Raw genomic sequence first — 19,057 nt, 5'->3', positions numbered from 1 at the left:
CAGCTTTTCCTCCTATTTCTTACAGTAACTCAGGTGAAGTTGGAAACCCCAGATCCAACAAATGAACCTAAATCAACGTTATACTGGTGGTACCACAGAGCTTCGCCCCTGGATGGAGTTATAAGGCATCACATCATCTCCAATCAATGGGTTTGAATCTCACTTTCCTCAAGGGAAAGCAGGAGAACTTCTCTGGCAAGTGCTTTCAGGGCACTGGATTTACAAACCAGAAGAAAGATGTCCTGAATGAGCTTAATAGAATTATTTCCTTTTTTTATTCCTTCCCTGCCCCCCAACCTCCCAACCCCCATTTCCTGTAGTTAAAGGTCTTTTTTTACATCTATAGACACATTTTGAATTCCAAGTAGCAAATCCTAGAGGATAGCTATACCTCAGTAGTAATAAAAGAGGAAGTTACATAAATGTAACTTTGCAGCTAAAACAGCAGATATTTTAAGTACCACATTTTATTTAAAAATATAAAAAAACCCAGCATTCCAAAAGCGCTTTAAGTGGCAGCTTTGCATAGCAGCATAAAAATGCTGCTGAATTAGAGCAGAGGCTGAGCAGTCAGCTGCTTAAAATAAAACTCTGTAACTGCAAGTAAATAGAGGAGTGAACAGATAGAGATGCAGTCTTCAGCTTAGCCAGAAATAAGCCCATTGTTTTGATTTTACAGAATCTTTAATTAATTTATAACTAAAAACTTAATTGCACAGATGCTTTCTTTTTTCAAGTCTGCTAACCATAATCATAAATGCCAAGGCCACCTTAAATCCTAAATAAATTATAAAATGAATAAATACAAATAAAAGTAGTTTTACAGTGCAAGTTTTCTTGGAGCCTCCAGATGGAGCTAGTAGAGAGGGAGTCAGACTCCGAAAACTTTTTACTCCTCAACCTGTAAGCCTGGAGAATAAATACCTGTCCATGAGAAAGCAAACAAATCCCATTCTGCAAGGGGCTGGGGGCCCAGGAAACTCTTGGGCAGGAGAGGGAAGGTTTTGACAAAATACCCACATTCTCACCAGTGTGGACACCTGTCTCCATACCATTGAGATGTCCAAATCAAAGGTGGCTTCTCCAGGACAAGGAGAATAACCTTTGGATGCACTTGGCACTACCATTGCTTGACAGATGCCCCTCTCTTCCACTCCCCAGTAAAAACAGCACTTGAGATCAAGTTATAAATTCAGGAAACAAGTTTTGCTGTTGGCCCACAGCAGCCAGATGACCTGTCTTTGTCCTTCAGCTTCTTGTAGCAGATATTTGCAAAAGAAGTTGAAAGTCCTGGCAGGAGGATGCTGTTCGGGGTGTGGTCAGTCCCCTTTGTAAGTGCTTTGGAAAAGGTGGGATGGCCAGGTGGGATGGCCATGCACCAGGTGACACTGGCCTGAGAGGCAAGTGGAGCAGGAAACACAGGCATCTCTTCATCAGCAAGCAGACCACAAGACAAGTAATCCTGACCCATTAACTTCTCCTAACTGGAAAAGCTAAATCCAGGTGAAGGTGGCTGTGCTACTTTTGTGGGCTTTCAAGAGAAAAGCATAAATCCTTCTCATTACAAAATACCATCATGAGAAAACCCAACGGTGTTTGGTAACTTCTCTTTGGTGTGGTCTGGTGCTGCTGCACGATAAACATCTGCCTTTTCTGAGAACCAGGAGCTCTGCCTTCCTGAGGAGAGGTGAAGGAGATGAGCCAGAGGCCACCTCTGTGTGTTTAGGGCTTGTTGATGCCACTGAATGGAAATACCCGGAGGAGGGAGGAGTCAGACATGGTTACCAGGCATTCCCATTTCTCTGCAAAGCCACAGGAGATGAGGTTGGCTTTTCTTGCCAGGTGCCAGGCATTTCTCTGCATGTTGCACAAACAGAGAGATAATTGATACAAACTTCTTGTATGCTATATACTCTTGTCTGGCTGCATCACTGTGAAACTAGACATGGGGTAAATTAAGTTTCTTGTTAGTGTCCAGGCTGGTAACAGTGAAATCTGGTAAAATGTTTGATCTCAGCCATCCCAAACCACATCCCCATGAGTGAACTCCTGGCAACACCTCTCCAGTGCCTCCATTCCCTGCCCTTTGTGGAGCTGGGTTGCTGTTCATGGACTCACCTGCACTGGCCAGCAGGAGAAGGCAGCAGTCAAGCACTGCTGGTCAAGGGCATCTGAAAGGGTGGAGGGGGTTCAAACTCAGCCACTTATAATTTCACTAGATGCTAAAGAAATCGTCAGAAGAGTTGGTCTACACTTGTCCCCTGTACTTCCTTCCTCCAAATTTGACTTCGTATCTCTCCTCCCGGCTGTCACACTGACAGCTAAAATACTTTGCACGGGTCGTGGCGCTATGAAGAGGTGATCCCTTAAGGCAAACCAAAGGTCCCACTTGAGCCACGAGGTGTCCCCACAGGGCAGCTGCACGGCCTTGAGAGGACTTAGAGGGGGAGCCACGGGAGAAGACACAACTCTGCAGTTCTGGGTATGAAGTTCTGATTCTTTATTTTTCCTTTTTAATTTTTTTAAAGTTTTTTTTTATTTTTAGTGGTGAATATCTATTTTTGGCTTTTGCTAGAAACTGTCCTCCCCTTCCATTTAGGAGAAAAAGATCAAATCTTTCCCAGTCTCTCTAGGACCACTAGCTGCAGTAGGTGCAATACAGGAAATCAAATGTTCCATTTTCCTTATCCTTCTCTGGTCCCACTGCTCTGCTGTTCTCAGTGTGCCTGCCAGACAGAGGTACAGAAGTGATCTAGAGAAATTATGCTTCTTGGCCAAACAGTAACTTCCTCCAAAAAGACCATTTTTGGCACAGAAAGTGTCCATCCTAGTTCCTGGTCTTTTCATTCAGAGATCAAAAGGGCTAATTAGAGCAATTAAGGCTAACCAACTCCTTATGGAGATGACAGCAAATGGGACTTGAGGGTACCAGTTCTTGCTGCTGTATGGTTATTTCTACAAGGTGAGATTAGGAAGAGTTCCTTTTGTGTCCCAAACTATGCAGAATTTGTGCCTTTTTCTGAACAGCTCAAATCCCCTCAGGCAGAGAGGACAGGAGAAGCAAGAGCCCTTTGTGAAGTTCTGAGCTATTTGGTAGACAATACCAAAAGCACCACCTTGATGTGAAATCAGCCTTTCCTTCTTTTCTGCTTTTGACCCAAGCACAGAAATGACATGCTTCATTTTGGTGCACAGAGAAACCTTTGATGATGGAATAAAACCCCAGACGTTTCGTTATTTTTGGTGAGTGGTGGGGAAAAGAAGGTGTGTCAGAATGTGTCAATTTTGCACTTGACTATTGGGCCTCCCACCCTTCCTGCTATTAATTGAATGAGGCTTTTATGCTAAAATATAACACAGGGTTTGGCTGATAATGGGGCTCTTCAGCACTGGTTGTTTTGCCTTCAAGACTAGAGAAGTAAACAGAAGAAATGTCTGTCAAACCGACAAAAAAATACCTGTTGAGGGGTCTCTCCAAACCTACAAGCTGTCTGCATTGAGATAGGGCTCAGAGTAACCTCTGCTCAAAGTCCCTGGTCCTTCAACCTGGTCCTGTAACTTGGGTGATGACCTTGGCCACAGGATAAGTGGGCTTATCTTGGCTCCTGGCATGGAAATTGCTGACAGGGAATGCAGGGAGCTGAAGGGGCACGCAAGTTTATTGCTGTTCCATATCAGCTGTGGGGAGGTATCCCACAGCCAAGGGGTAATTTCAGCTCCTCTTCCAAATCCTAGGCTACACGTGACACTGCAAAACATCTGGGAGTTGACACTTGTCCCTCTTGAAGCACCCCAGTGATGTGCTTCGTTGACACATTCATAACACAGATAATCATGCTTGAATTCTACGGGGGAAAAATCTTGTGGGAAATATGCCTGCAAAGGTTTCCTTACTATGAAAAGTACCAGTCATGAAATCCCCAAACTCTTCATCCATGAGAGAAGGGCTGCCACGTTCCCGACTCCTACTGCAAATACTTCCTTCATGCCATGAGTCACCTGGTTCCTGGTGTGCTCACAGAGAAGGTGATGAAGCCCACACCTACCTGGGTGTAAAATATCTCTTGGCAAAGAGAGTGATACCTGAGCAAATAATCTGTCACCTAATTCACGTAGCTACTACGTGGTGCTCCTCTGCCTGGGATTCTGGCAGCACTGCTGGGAAGCAGGAGGGAACAGTCAGGGAAGCGAGTACAAAAAACACAAACCTCGTCTATCCTCAGGCAAACAATGGAACAAAAGAGAGTAGAAGAGTAGTAAAAAAATAGTAAAAGATTACTCAGTGTTTATCTTGGTTTTGGTTTTTTTTTTATTCCACTAACAAGGCAAACATTGGGGTGTCATGGCACAAAGGGACACCTCAATATATATTTTTTCAAGAGTGTCAGACTGAAAAAGGTCAAGAAATGCAGTTGGAGTGACTTCAACCGAAAATCAAAGCCACAGAGATGCAACCTGATCAAAGCTACCCTGTGGTTTCTCAGCCACTTTTGCTATTGATTTTTACTGGGTTTGGTTATGGACCTTGATAAAAGCAGGGCCAGACACAAAATCAATGCTGCTTTTCACATGTATTTTTCAGTCCACTATATGTTATTGGTAGCACCTGGTATTTTTCATCATGACAAGTTTTTATCTTCCCCTGGTTAGTTAATGTGTTTTGTCTTAATATACTTTTTGCCTTTCCAGTAGGTAACACTGTACTCTCCAAACAACTTATCTGTAATGACATCCCTCATTTTCAGTTGTAGCACTCTTCCCCTTCTTTTTGCATGGTGTCTTTTTTCATCTATCATCTTCCATTTGCTCCAGATAAAAGGTCTATTCTTTTGTTCCCCATTTTAGAATGTGTTGAGAATGATCTTGTGTGTGTGAGCTTATGAATTCCCTTGGTTCTGCCTCTACAGAAGGCTCTAGCACAAGTTGAAAAACCTTTTGAAAGCAAAGTGAAGGAAGTTAGTCAGAAACAAAAATTTGGATTTCAAGAGATGGGAGAAAACAAGTAGACGTATTCAAAGATACTGGTGACTGAAGTGCACAAAAACACTGGCAGAACCCCAAAGAGAGGTGACAGAAAAAGGAAATGTGTGACACTGTTAGAAAGACAACCTGGCCAGGAGGATGAGGACATTACTTCAACTTAGAAGGAGCTGGTTAAGTGGAAATGAGAGGAGCCAGGCTGGAAAGAGAGCCAGGCTGGTCTGAGGGATAATCCCAAAAGCTACTGAATCTGGGAGAAGGGGTATAGTGGCAGAAATAGAGAGAATTTAGAGGAATGGAGGAAGAGGATGAATTAGCCTTGTGCTGAGGAGAAAGCAGATGATGAGATAGGACAGAAGGTGCTGGTGGGAGGTGGAAGTAGGACAGACAAGAGGTCAGGATGTGGACATGTCAGCTGCATGATGCCCCTCTCAGGAGCCGGCCCACTGCTCAGGCAGGTGTGAGATGAGCAGCAGCAGTGTCACACCCAGCATGTCTCTGAGGGAGGCTGGCAGTCACCAAGCCCCAGCAAAGGCCACAAGGGCACAGCTGTGGAGCACGTGGCAGGGGAAGTGTCCGTGTCCATGTCCGTGTCGTGCAGTGCCTGCGCTGTGTTTGCTTTGGCGTTGGCAAGGCAAACGAGATCAAGCAGGAGAGAAGCAGAGTGCAGATGGCAGCCAGCATGGCTGGGGGTGGGCTGGGTGTCCTGCCTCACTGGACTCACAGCATGAGAGCAGAGACAGAGGGAAAAGTGTTGCTTGGACAACTCCAATCGACACTCCCAGGGAGAGGTCTGGGCAAAAGCCAACAACAAAAGTTGCTGGGAAGGCTGAGGAGGAAATTGTGCAGGTTAAAAAGTAAGACTCAAGCAGTGACAGCAAGAGAGCCCACAGTTGGAAATGTCCCTGGGTACAGAGCTGGGGCAGGGCTTATGAAATTTTCCCAAAATTCCATTAAAGAGAATATTCCTCTCATCCCCACCAAGCCAGCTATTTCACAAAGCTATGTGCTTTGTAAGGAGCACATGGGATCTGTAAGGCTCTTGTCCTTATTCCCACGCAGACCTTTCTGTAGCAGGATCTGGACCTAACAGGAGTCCAGCACAGCTCAAGGTGAGAGTCTGGAGGGCAGAGGACAGGAATTTCTTCCCTTTTTGGGCACAGTTTCAGCAGCCAGCCAGCCATACCTCATGCCCGGTCCCACCCAGGTGTGCAGGTGCTGGAGGCGAGCTGGTGCCAGCTGGCTCCTTCTCTGAGATGTGAATGCCTGGCATGTCCTGCAGCAACCCTGGGGCTGTGGCTTGCTTGGAAATGCAGCCAAACCCCCCAGCAAATCTGCAGCAAAAAGACAACGCAAGAAGAGGCAAGAGTCCGAGCTGGAGAAATTAGCATCAAGCCATCCATGCTGTTCCCATGTGATATTCTACCTTGCTTTTCTAAGGCAGACCCCGAGCAACTAAGTTAGGTGCTCTTGAGCACCTAACTAACATGGAGCAATCAGGAAGTGCTTCACCTCTTCTCCTGACTCATATCCTGCTGTGGTACACTGGGTACACAGAAGCAAAAGTTTGAGATATCTTTCAGGCCACCGTCCTTTAGTCAGGTTCATCCGAGCCCATGAGTTGAGCTTCCAGAAGACTGGGAAGGAGGCAGCTCCCAGGGTACCACAGTTCCAGAAAACATGTGCTCATTACATCAAATGGAGGCTGCACTTTGGTACTCAGACTTAAAGGCTTCTCTTCCATTTATGCCACTTTGACTGAATCAATATTATACAAAGACAAATTGCTTGGCCAAACCACTGTTTCCCTTCCAGACTCCCTGGGGTGAACACATTTGTGTTAGATTTTATACACAGGAACAAGTTTTTCAGAGATTTGTCACATTTACATGAGGGGCAGAAGGAAAAAGCAAATTATTAATCCACACCATTCCCATCTCTCTCTTGTCATGTCATGGAAAATATGATGGGGTTCTGAGAAGCATTTCCACAATCCAGGTCTGTTTGTTCTCCCTCAATAACTATTTTAACACCCCCTCTCTTCATAGCTGTATAATTGCTACTAGATTGGAGCACTTGAAGTGGTCTTCAATTTTCATCCAAGCAGAAGAATGGGAAGAAGATCATAAGATAGAAAGGCCTTAACTATGTTTGCATCCAGTATCTACCAGCCCTTCTTTTTGTGTGGTTTCCTCCTGTTTTTTATTATTTGATTCCAAATTGGTATCATTTAAGTGACCATTTCACAGGTGAATCCAGATTATATTTGCTACATATAAAACTGGAAGTGATACTCCAATTAAGCGCTTTGTAAGAGTTTTAAGAGAAATTTTGTCAGCTTGGGAGAAAGGAATGGTTTGGGTCTCTCTCCCTGGAGAGTTTTATTCAAACAACTTTTCCCAAGCAGTTGTAGAGCAGACAGAAAAGAACTGTGATTAAAAAGAGCTTACAAATCAATCTCAAGGTTGAATCAGAGCTGGAAGGGTAGATTAGATGTTGTTATGTTATTTATGTAGCTATTCACCCTTCCCAAAATGGCAGGATGGATTCAGCTCTGCTGAAGGCTTTATTCATGGTCAGTACTGTGCATAATAACTGAGCTCCCACATTGCTCAGCTCACCATAACCACCACATTCCTGGGAGAAAGAGCATGTGTTAGATCCAGAACAAAGTGGAGGCACTGCAATAACTGTTAATATTTAATCACCAGGAGTTTTCCAGCCCTCTGGCAGAAGCCAGAGCTGGGGAGCACGTCCTCTGTTCACAGTGAACACACACTGCCCTGGTAACACAGAGGACGAAACCTTAAACTTCTCAAAGTCCCTTTGATAAGAGAAACTGAGTCAACCTGGGAGCTGTTGTTCCTAGAAAAAACACTAAAAAACACTAATAAAAGTGAGTTCTGCTTTCTCTGCAGTTGTCCCTCTTGATAATGAGCTGGATTTGAAGGAAAACCAGGGATTTCCATGGTTACAAAGAGAAAAAAATCCCACTCTTTCTAACCACCTAATGAATTTCTAAAGCAATATTTAAGCTGAGTTGTGTTTATTTCACCTGGTCTCCCACTCTGCAGGGCTGCCAGGTGATGGGCAGACATGGTCATCCATGGCCATCTGGGAGAGGCAGATCAGCTGGAGCCAAGCCAGCCTTGGTTTCCAGCACTGGCATTTGCCCAGCCCTCGTCAGCTCTCACCTTCAGGAGAGACGTGTGATGGTGTCATGGGTCTTGTCTGCTGTCATGACAGCCAAAAATATGGGTCCTGACTTCCAATGATTTAGAGAAGGAGTAGACAACAGGTGGAAGACATAACGTTAGAAAGGAGAGGGTATTTTTATAGCTTCTTCTCCAAGGAAGCTGTTGAGCCAACAGGGATACATGATGAGATAAAAAAGAGGAGATTGGAGACACTTGGACAACTTCAGGCAATGAGGTCTGGACAATGGCAAATGTCACATCCCTGTCAGGAGCCTACCCAAGTCAGAGTGAGATTTGGTAAAAAAGCATCTATGGAGAAGAGTGGCAATGAAGTCTGTCTTTTAAATTTACAGCCTAGGAACAACCCACTTTACAATGTGGAACACATCCTGGATTGTTGCTTTTAGGAAATCTATGTCGTTTTTCCATCTCTAATTCAGCAAATAGCTGAAGTTCCTTACAGAGCTTTTTCAAGAAGATGGTAAGTCACTAAATCATGCTGTCACATTTTCCCCTGCAAAACTCCTGTCCTCTCTGCCTTGTCTCTGCCAGCATGTGAGCATCTTCAAGGTCCCAGTGTCCCACACGACAAATGCCACAGCTGCTCCACCTCATCCTGTTTGTTCCGTTTGAAAAAGTGACGTTGGAAAATCGTTTGCCTTCCAGCATTACCTCTGAGAACCCACTCTGACAGGGCAGCTCCACATGCCTGTCTCACCCTGGGGCCAGTGATTAGCAGGTGTTGTATTAGAGCTGCTTAAGTGGGCTCAGCCTCAGAGGCTCAGCTCTATTTATAGCTGAGTTCACCACCAGGGCTGTGCCAAGTAATGGACACGCTGTGGGACGTCATGCTCTGAGGTTCCTTACAAATCCTTGCAGTCCCCCAAAAGACGTTGAAGTGCGTAAGCACAAAAAAAAGACACCCCTTAGGACCCCAAATTATTGCTCTTGGTGCTCCCACAGAACCACTGCACTTGGCCTTGGGTGGTACCAGGTCCTTAGGTTTGCCCCCAGAGGGTGGAAGGGCCAACCCATGGGAGACTCCTGCCTGCAGCCTGTGGAATGAAAAGGTGGAAAGGTGGTTGCAGGGGATTGCCATCCCAAACAGTGAATGCAAACAAGGGCATGTTGGAAGAGAGCCTCCAGCAGGGTGTTATATGTGCCTCCATCTGGGTCATCTCTCATTTTGGGAGAGGTGGCAGGGCTCACTGCCACATCTCCCAGGAGCTGAGGAAAAGTCACACCAACAAACAAGGATCTATTTTAATCATAGCCCTGACAACTGTCCCTTCTCCACAGGGGTTTGAAATGTCACCTTAAAGACAGGGGGCTTGGTACATGCTGTACAGCTTAATGAAAAAAGTCATGTGGAGCCTCGTGGATAGAAGTTTGCTGAAATATACTGGGAAAATTAAGCACAAGTCACCCTCTGTTTGGGTTTGGCATCAACACATTTATCATACTAAAGTAGTTTTCCATGTGGTGGTAGTGAAAGGCCAAATTCTGTCTCTGCGTAGTCAAACACATGTGCTGTCATTGAACTGGGACCCAGGACACTACAGATGGATTTATTTACTTCATCAGGAATTGCTGCCCCTTGGTAGCAGCACACAGTTCTTTAATACCAGCTGGATGTGAGCCCCGGTGGAGCAGATTTTGGTTAGTGTCCCTTGCAGTTTTCTGTGGGTACTTTAAAGCCCAGACATGCTTAGCCCCATTATTTCCCATTAAAATGCTGAATCTCTTAGTAGGTTTCATTAAAGTCCAAATTTACAGTTCAGTCTTGAAAAAAAAATTATTTAACAGGAAAATTCCTGTTAGAGTTATTGGAAGGAAGCACTGGACTCTGTGATCCTTGTGGGTTCCTTCCAACACAGGATATTCTATGATTGTACAATTCAGAGAGGCAATGTAGAGTTTTAATCATCACAGCAGTTTAAAACTTAAATTCCTCCTGGTGTTCATTTTTTTCCTTGCATTTTGCCAGTTAACACATAGGAGCAGAATTAATTACAAAGGATCAACTTTTACAGGTTCAGTCCAAGTGCTGCTCATATGAATACAATTGCCTGCTTATAGCCTTCTTCAGAGGATTAGGAAATTAAATCTCTTTAACTGAATAGCACTGGCTATCTAATTTCCACTTCTCATTTCATTGACAGCAACTGCAGAATATCAAAAGAACAATATATGATGGTACATATTTGGCATCTGCTCCCAATAAAGCATTTGGGGAAAATTGGATAAAAAAGGAGGTCAGGGACCACAAATAAGAATAGCATTTCTTAAGGACCGATGACAATAGATGCTCTGTCTCCTGCACTAGGAAAACATACTGGTGTTTTACTGCTGTGTTTGTTATTTTACCACAGAGCAACTCACAGCCACTGAAAATATTCCACTGAAGACCTAGCATGCTGCTGAGTCCAACAAGTGTGTATTTTTAACGGGGAAAAAAAGCAGAATTGTCTTCTCCTCCCCACCTGAAAGGGGTACAAGAAGACCAACACTGCAGGAGCCGGTGGGACTGGGGTGAGGAATGGCTCAGTAACCCTTCCCTGTCTCCCCTCGCAGCAGCCAGCGATGAAAGGCACACTCAGCAGTAGGGGCCATCAATGCCAGGATTGTAATGCAGCTTTCCCTCCCTTCCCGAGGTCCGTCTGCAGCCTTCCCGGCACAGAGCTGCCTTTTCAGCAGCCCCCGCTATTTCTGGTGCTTTTTAACCATCTCCTCATGGGACCGGCCTGGCTTCAAAACCCCGCAGCCAGAGCCTCTCCAGGAGAGCAAAATGGGAGTGCTGGATTGACCTGGAAGATGTGGAAAGCTGTGCATGAAGAATTACAAGCCATTACCTTATTACATGCTTGAAAAAAGGTACAGAGAAGCCCAGCTAGCTGCAGCTCCACCCAAAACATGTGTGGGAAAGGTTTAATGGGAGCCATGAAGTGCCAAACTCCTCCCATGCCAGCATCCCTCCTTCCCAGCCCCGTTTTTCTAGCAACAAGCATTGCTGCCTTGCCTAGTGTTTAGCTCTGAAACATCCAATGCCCCCACAAAGGCTGTTATGAGCCTAATTTATATTTGCTGTTTGTGCTGGAGCATTAATTTGCCTGGCAACCATGGATATTTTTCCCATGCTGGTTTACTATTATTTATGTGCATTCACAGTGGCAACTCTGCTTTGTACGGGGTTTCTTGGGGAAGAGATTTGCTTGGTTTTCCTCCATGCTGGCTCCTCCATGGCAGCTCAGCTGGGTGCTGATGCACTTGTGGGACCAAATGCAGAGGTTCACCTAAGCCAGGGAGAAAAGTGCCTCTATTCCCACTTTGCTTTTGCTCCACCTTGGCACTTGCAGATGGCTGTTTCCAAAGCACATTGAAAGAACCCTGTGGCAGATCCAGTCTGCCTTTCTCTCTAGGTGCCTGCCCAATAGCACCAGGGATCTCTTCTCTATGCAAAACACTCTCTCTACTCAGACACCCCTTTTCCCATCACAGAGCTAGAAGAGGTGCTGGGAATGGTTTGGGATAGGGGGGTGGCTTGGCCAAAACTGTTGTAGCACTGGTGCAATATGACTACAGAGATGATAATTTGGGAATATCCCTGACTCCCTTTGCAGTGTGAGTTAGTACATGCTGCTGTGAAAACAGCCTGTGGATCCAGGGTAGAGGTTTTGGACTTTTCCTCTTGGGATTTTGGGTCCAGACTGGGTTGATGGAGTGGTTTCTCCTGCAAAGACATTTCCTTTTCAAGGGGAACTGACAGCTTGCATCTCCTTGCCTTGGGAAACATGAAGCTGCAGAATATTTCTGGGGGCCAAGTGGCAAAGAGCAAGTTGTAAGCACATCCATTCCTTAGCCCCCAGGCACATCCCAGCTGCCTTGGAGGAAGGTCACCAGGCAAGCTGAGGGCTGGGATGCTTTGAAGGGCTGTGCTGAAGTCATGAGTGATCCACACCCCGTGCTGCTGACGTGACCACAGCAGAACTGCAGGATTCACAACAGTGGAAGATACAGCCCTGATAATTGAAATTCTGTTCTCGTGTTCTCTGCTTGCCAACTCACACATTGCTGGATGTCTCCGGGTCTGGTTTGGTTGGAGTCTCCACCTGAGCCCTCCTAAGCTTCAAAGGAGCTGGATCACAAAGAAGCAGCTGGGTCCTTACTTTAGAAGAAACCCTGGATCAGGCTCTAAGCACTTAATGGGAGAATTTAGACACACTGCTGATCATAAAGCAGAGAAGCAGAGAGCTGAGCTGAGGTCCAGCTTGCTAGGAACAGCCTTCCTGCAAAGGTACAGCTCACCTGGAAGTGCTCCCTGAGCTGCTCATGGTCCAAAATTATCCTCTTGCATCTGGGACAAGGAGGGGATTCAGGACAGTGTCCTCCTAGCTGGTTCAGAGGAAATAGAGAGAGAAGAGGCATTGCAGCTGAAAAAAATGAAGCTACCTGGGGGAAACAGAAGGAGGGAGAGGGAAAAACATCATGGCAGAAGACAGTGGCTAGGGAAAAATTAGGTTTACAGTGGGAAATATCTGCAGATAGAAGTCATAGGAAGAAAAGTGAGGGATGAATGTGAGAAAATAAGAAACCACAGGTCACCAAAGTGATTGCAGGAAGGTCTGTAAATGTGCTTCTGTTGTGTTGGCTTCTGTGTTGGGAGATGATCCAAAAATGTTCCAAGATCCAACTGTGCTTACCCTTGGGTCTACTCTGACTCTCTCCCAGAACAGCATTTCTTCTGGACCAAATATTTGGGCAGGTGAGGGTAACATGAACGTTTCAGGAAATGAAGAAATCTTTGCATCTTTTTATTTGTTTTAATTTGAGATTGTTAAGTCCCGTAACCATGTATTTTTATTTACATTGAAAAATGCTCATACACATACCTAATTGTATTTATATACAAGCATCTCTTCCCCCCATGCAGGTTTGCTTCTCAGCTCTTCATCCTACTTAACCAGAATTTTTCCTTTGAATGCCCTGACAGCAATAAAGCTCTATGGAGTCTCCCTCTGCTTATGGAGAGAATGAGGCTGATCCCATCCCTCCACTAACCCACTGGGTGTGGGGCTGGCACTGTGTTATCCCACAGCTCATATCTGTTCCCCAGCAAAACCTCCCACTGCAGGAGAAAAGTCCTTCCTAAGATCTCTAATCTGCTGTTGAGCAAAAGTGGCCACAGAGTTTCCCTTTGCCCGAAGCGCTGGTGCTGGAAAGGGCAGGACACATGGTGTGAAGGAATTGGAGCCCCAGTTTCCCCTGCCATTCCACAGGGTCCAGGTCCCCGATACTGCCAGCTGGGCATACTGGTTTGGCTGGATTTTCATGTTCCTTTACCTATCACAGGTTACTTCTGAGCAGCACAGGACAGGGCTGATATGCCCTGGGAAGTGAGTGGGAGGGAATGCAGTGTTTTGGCTCCTCTCTCTAAGCTCCTGTGCCACCCCAATGATGGTACCCAGGACCTGGAGGTGCCTGGGGTGAATGGAGGTGTCATTCCCACGTGTTCAGAGACCCCAGCTCCCTCCTTCCCTCCCTCCCTCCTGCCCCACAGGCTCAGGGAGGCTGGGATGGGATGGTGCACACTTGCCAGCAAAACACTTTTCCTGCATTATTTTACTGGCAGGGAAATGTAAACCTTTGGCTGCACTTCTTTGCTGACTCAAAACTGTGATAGATGATGCTGTAATCCAAATGTCACCAGAGCTGTGACCTTACATCAGGTGACTGGGGTCGCGGGTCTCATGACTTCTGTCATATTTTTGGAGCTGTGCTTAGCCCAGGGATAAGGCTTCCCTTGCAGCTTCCTTTCTCTGCAAAGATCATGGCCTTTCTCTGCAAAGATCATGGTGTGTGCAGTCCTCTGCCCTGGGACACACCACTGGCAGCTTCTGGGAGATCCTGAGGTGTGAGGAAGGGGCAGCTCTTGGGCTGCTGGGGATGGTGGGATCCTCTCTGTTTTAAGAGGGCTCGTCCCTCTTAAAAAGCCAAGCACAGGCACCTTGTGCCCAAATGGTCACTTCCAGGCCACAAGTGCATGCCTGGCACTTTGGCTTCAAATGTTGTTCTGTGGAAAATCTATTGCTTTGAGTCATTTGAAAACACTATATATTCTTTCCTTTCTCAGTGCTACTAATACAGAAAAGTGAGCTCTTCTTTTCAGGTTTGTATCCAGTTCAAAATATGTCTGAAGTTTAGGGAGTGTTCAGTGATGGAAATTTGTCAGAGCCCACATTGAGGGGAGTTTTACTGGCTTGTTAAGGTTAAGACACCCCTGGAGGGCACCTGCAAATGGACTCAGCAACATTTTTATTCTGCTTTTATTGAATCGATATCAGCCAGCTCTTCAGGTAGTTGCCTGAATATATTTTGTTTTGTTTTTATTTGTTGTGAAAGACCTGACTCTCTTTGACCAGAAAGATGCTTTCATTTCACCTGGGGGCAGATGAGGCCTTTGAGAGCTCCATCAGCCTCATCTGCTGGTGGTCTGTGATGAGTGCCAGTCCCTCCAAATGTGTATAGAGATCCCATTTGCTTTAAGAGCATTTTACATCCTCCCGGGGTATTTTAAGGCTGGGTCAGTGTAAAGTGGCTTTTGTATTAAGGAGTATCAGGCCCAGGGATTTTGTAACTCCACTTACTGCAATTCTCATAATCAGCTTGAAGTCTCTAATTAGCTGCATTAATGACTCAGCCCTGCAGACAACTCTTGAAGGTGAAGGGTGACATGCTGGAGCTGCTCTCTTATCTGGGAAAGGCTGAGATGTATTGTGCCTTTTTTTAAAAGGAGAGTTGAGCAGCCAAGAAATTCACCCTCTCCCCAGGTTTCATTAAAGGCATTAAAAGCCATTTGATATGTTCAAAAGCCATATCCACCTCTCTTCTGCTCAGATCAGATGTCCTTCCAGACTAGCTTTAAAAGATACAATTGCCCATCATTTGAGCTTCCTGGAGGCCACTGGTTACATCATCATTTCAGATCCATCAGGTGAGGCCCGGGTTTGTTCAGGATCGTGGTTTTCCCCAGGGAATTGTGGCACCTGGAGTGTAGTGGGTGATATGCCTGGCTGGATCCAGCTTCAGGCTGGTACATGGAGCAGGAGCTTGGGAGAAGAAATGAGTCCATTCTGCACAAATTTAATTAAAGCCTGACAAGAGAATGGAGGAAGTTCTTGACAAAAGGGACGATGGAATTTGAAAGGAAAGCTGCTTTGCTGGCTCTCGTTGAGTGAATATCTGCTGGAGTTTCTTGGGTCCCCATAAATGGCTATAATTTGCTTTTCAACAGCTTCTACTAATGGTTTTGCAGAAGTATCTCATTAAAGTTTATGGGAGCTTCTAATCTTCCTGGACTCTAAAAAATGCAGAAGTTGCTCTGTGCCTTCACATGAATTGGTGAGCTGATCTCATCAAACTTCCATCTCCGGAAAAAAGTCCTGTGCTTATTTCCTGACAAGCTGTCGTGTTTCCAGCTCGGTGGCTTTGTGTCCCCTCTTCACAGGCAGCCAGATGAAATCCACTGTCCCACGGGGCTGCAACCAACACATGTTAGGGGGGACCCAAGAAGCTACAGCCTGATTCTGGAGGTGTCATTCACTTGAGAATTCAGGATTTTAATGCCTGTTGCAGGGTTCTCTGCTGCCGGGCCAGTAAAAAATCATCTGTAGCAGCAAGGGTGCTGCTGTGCCCAGCCCTGCAGTGCAGACATTGCAGCTTTGGGCTGGCAGCACTGTGTGGAGCGTGTGGGGCTGTGCAGGGCTGCTGGGGGGTGGTGGGGGCTGCAGCCCCTTTCTGCCCATAAATCCTGGCTGTGATAACTGCATTCCTCATGGGAAGCCCCTGAAAGAGGGACCCTGGGCAAGCAGGGGCAGGGGGTGGTGCTCCCACAGCCCTGCAGGCTGCCTTAACCAGCTCTTGCTTTGCCATGCCAGTTTTTGGGATGTCTATCCCTCAGGGATGAGCTCTCCAAAGGGTCTGGCAGGTGGATTCTTTGCATGCTGGGGGACCGCAGCACCCCACTGCATTCCCGAGGGGCTGGAGCCACCTGGGGGCAGGGAGAGGTGGCTGTGACGAGGGAGGGTGGTGGCTCTGCAGCTGGAGGCAGGGTTGGGTGATGCCATGCAGCTGCTGGAGCACAGCCACCTCAGCACTGACACTGGGACAGAGGGCAAGGAGGACAGCTGGCACCTGGGCTGGGCAGGGCAGGGCTGCCACGAGCTGAGGACCAGCCCCTTGAGCTCCAGGCTCAGCAGGAACAGCACCAGGCAAAAATGCCACGTCCCCTGGAGATGTCATACCTGCCAGCTTAACCTCTAACACGGCTGCTTGACTTTCTGGTCTTGATTTTTACAGCCTATTTCCCTTTGCAAAAAAAAAAAAAAAAAAAAAAAAAGTGGTTTTTTTTTTTGTTTTAAACTTTCTTCTCAGCCCCAAACTTCCCAAAGAGGCAGAATGACAAATCCTGTCTCAAAGCTCAATGTGGCCATATAGAACCCTATAGGGGCCCATATATATCCCTATAGGGGCCATAGGGACCCCAGGCATCTATAGGGGCTCTATAGGGGACCCCAGGAACCTATAGGGGCCCATATAAAATCCCTGTAGGGGCCATATAGATCCCCATAGGGGCCATAGGGACCCCAGGGCCCTATAGGGGCCATATAAAATCCCTATAGGGGCCGTACAGATCCCGGGGCTCTACAGGGGCCCCCAGGGCTCGATAGGTGTCCATATGGATCCCTATAGGGGCAATATGGAGCCTTGGGGCTGCATAGAGGCTATAGGGGCCCCTAGGGCCCTATAGGGGTCCATATAGACCCCTATAGGGGCTATACAGACCCCAGGGTGGATGAGAGCTGCCCAAGCTCGGGCTAGCTTGGTCACTTTATACATCTAGCTGTATATACACATACACACAGAGCATTTCCAGCTGCCGCCTGGCCCAGCACTGGGTCAAATCCATGTGGCTGACAAAGCCAACAGCATCGTCCCCTCACACACCGGAACACTGGCCATCACAGTAAATCAACTTGTTCCTTGCCTTATTTGAGGCTTCCAGCTGGCAACACTGCAGCTCCCTCGGCGTGCCCTTCCTAACAAATCGTTTCCCAAAGTTTTCTGCTGGAAGCTGCGGGATTTGGCTCCTCGGTGGTGTTTGTGTTGAGTGGGAGCCCCCTGCTCGGGCCGGCTCCTCGCACCCGCAATGCAGCGGTGCCGGCTCCGCGCGGCCCCAGCCTGGCAGCGTGCGAGGGCATTTCCCACAGCTCCGGACAAAGCTGGGGAGCCTGCCTGTGCTGCGGAGCTAGCTCCCCGTCAGTACAGCCAGACTCCGGGGAAAGCCTCTTCACTCAAGCAGAGAACTTTTATTGCCTTTGATAAGCTTGGAAAACATTTCTGGCTGCTTCTGGATTTCTCCGGCAAAGACATGTAGCAGAAGATTAAACTTGCTCGTGTTTTACCCCAGAGCTTAACAAAACTAGGGAAAAAAATTAAAAAAGGGGGAAAGTGCACTTGAATAGGTCAGGTGTGGTTTAGCTGTGGAGAAAAGCCTGACTTTGAAGCAGCCACCTTCATACAAAATCACACAATCACAGATTGGAAAAGGTCATTGAGTCCCTAAGGTCATTGAGATATTAGATATTTTTTGGAGGAATTGGATCAGGACCCATTTGCAGAATGGGAAATGCTGTTGGCTTTCAGGAGTTGTTGATGGGGCAAAATGCAGCTCTTGGAGCACATGGGAATATGCTCCTGGGAATAAGCACAGCCCAAGGCAGTGGAGGCACCCCAGGTCCCCTGTCCCTCAGCAGCTGTGGCTCTTTCTGCTGCTGGAATGAAGCTGTTTGCTCCGGCTCCTCACTGGCCTCATCTTGTCATTCAGAGATCTGGTTTGCTATCCTGACCTCTATTTTTGAGGTGTTGAGCAATGATCCTTAGGAATCATTCTCTGTGCTTCCCTTGACAAGGGCTTTTTGGGTGAGGACCTTCAGGGCTCATCATATACCAACCCCAGTCGAAACTTTATCAGGGTTGAAAATTTTAGGACACTTCCTCCGTGAAAATGTACCCAGGACAGAAGGGTCTGGCTTTATATCTGTGATGTTTCACCCTTCATGGCTGCACTCAAAGCACAGTTTCACTGTATGGGCTGCACTTTCAATAAACATGTACTTGGAAATGGATAAAACATTAAACATGTTTCACAGTTAACAGATTTATCATCCAACATTCAAAGAACAGTACTGGGGGCAAACTTCAACCCCCTCCACCCCGAACTTGGTTAGAAAGGATGGCAGCTGATAGTGCCCCGGGAGGATTTGTCCTGCCACCAGCAAAGCCTGGACAGCTGTGAAGTCATCCAAAAGCATCCAAGATTCTGACTTTGCCATCAAAAAGGGATTTTGGTGGCAGTATCATGGAATCCTAGAATATTTGGCATTGGAAGGGACCTTAAAGTTCCAAATCACCCCCCCACTGGGCAGGGACACTGATGTGCAGTGGTGTGGACACAAGAAATAAATTGTTTTCTGATGTTTCATCTGGCTTCTCCATGACTATTTAGTAGCACGAAGAAAACATTTTAGCAGGGGTTCCAGCTGAAGTCTTTTGTCTCTCTAACTAAGGAAGGGAAACAAATATGGCCTTAAATAAAAGGATTTACTATGTGGGAGAAACTGTGAAAAAGGTCGTTTCACAGAGATGGGACTGGGAAGTCCAGTGTGGAGCAGGCAAGAACTAAAGGGATGAAATCGACTCATTTCCATTGGAGAAGGGGTAAAAAAGCAGGGCAGGCTTTGTGGGGAGTCACTGTCCTACCACAAAAGTCCTTGAGAACATTTCCAAGAGGCTCCTGGCAGTGGATGACTTGGCTAGAAGAT

This window comes from Agelaius phoeniceus, chromosome 3 (assembly GCF_051311805.1).
Source record: "Agelaius phoeniceus isolate bAgePho1 chromosome 3, bAgePho1.hap1, whole genome shotgun sequence".
NCBI lineage: Eukaryota > Metazoa > Chordata > Aves > Passeriformes > Icteridae > Agelaius > Agelaius phoeniceus.
Note: the sequence above shows the minus strand (reverse complement) of the source record.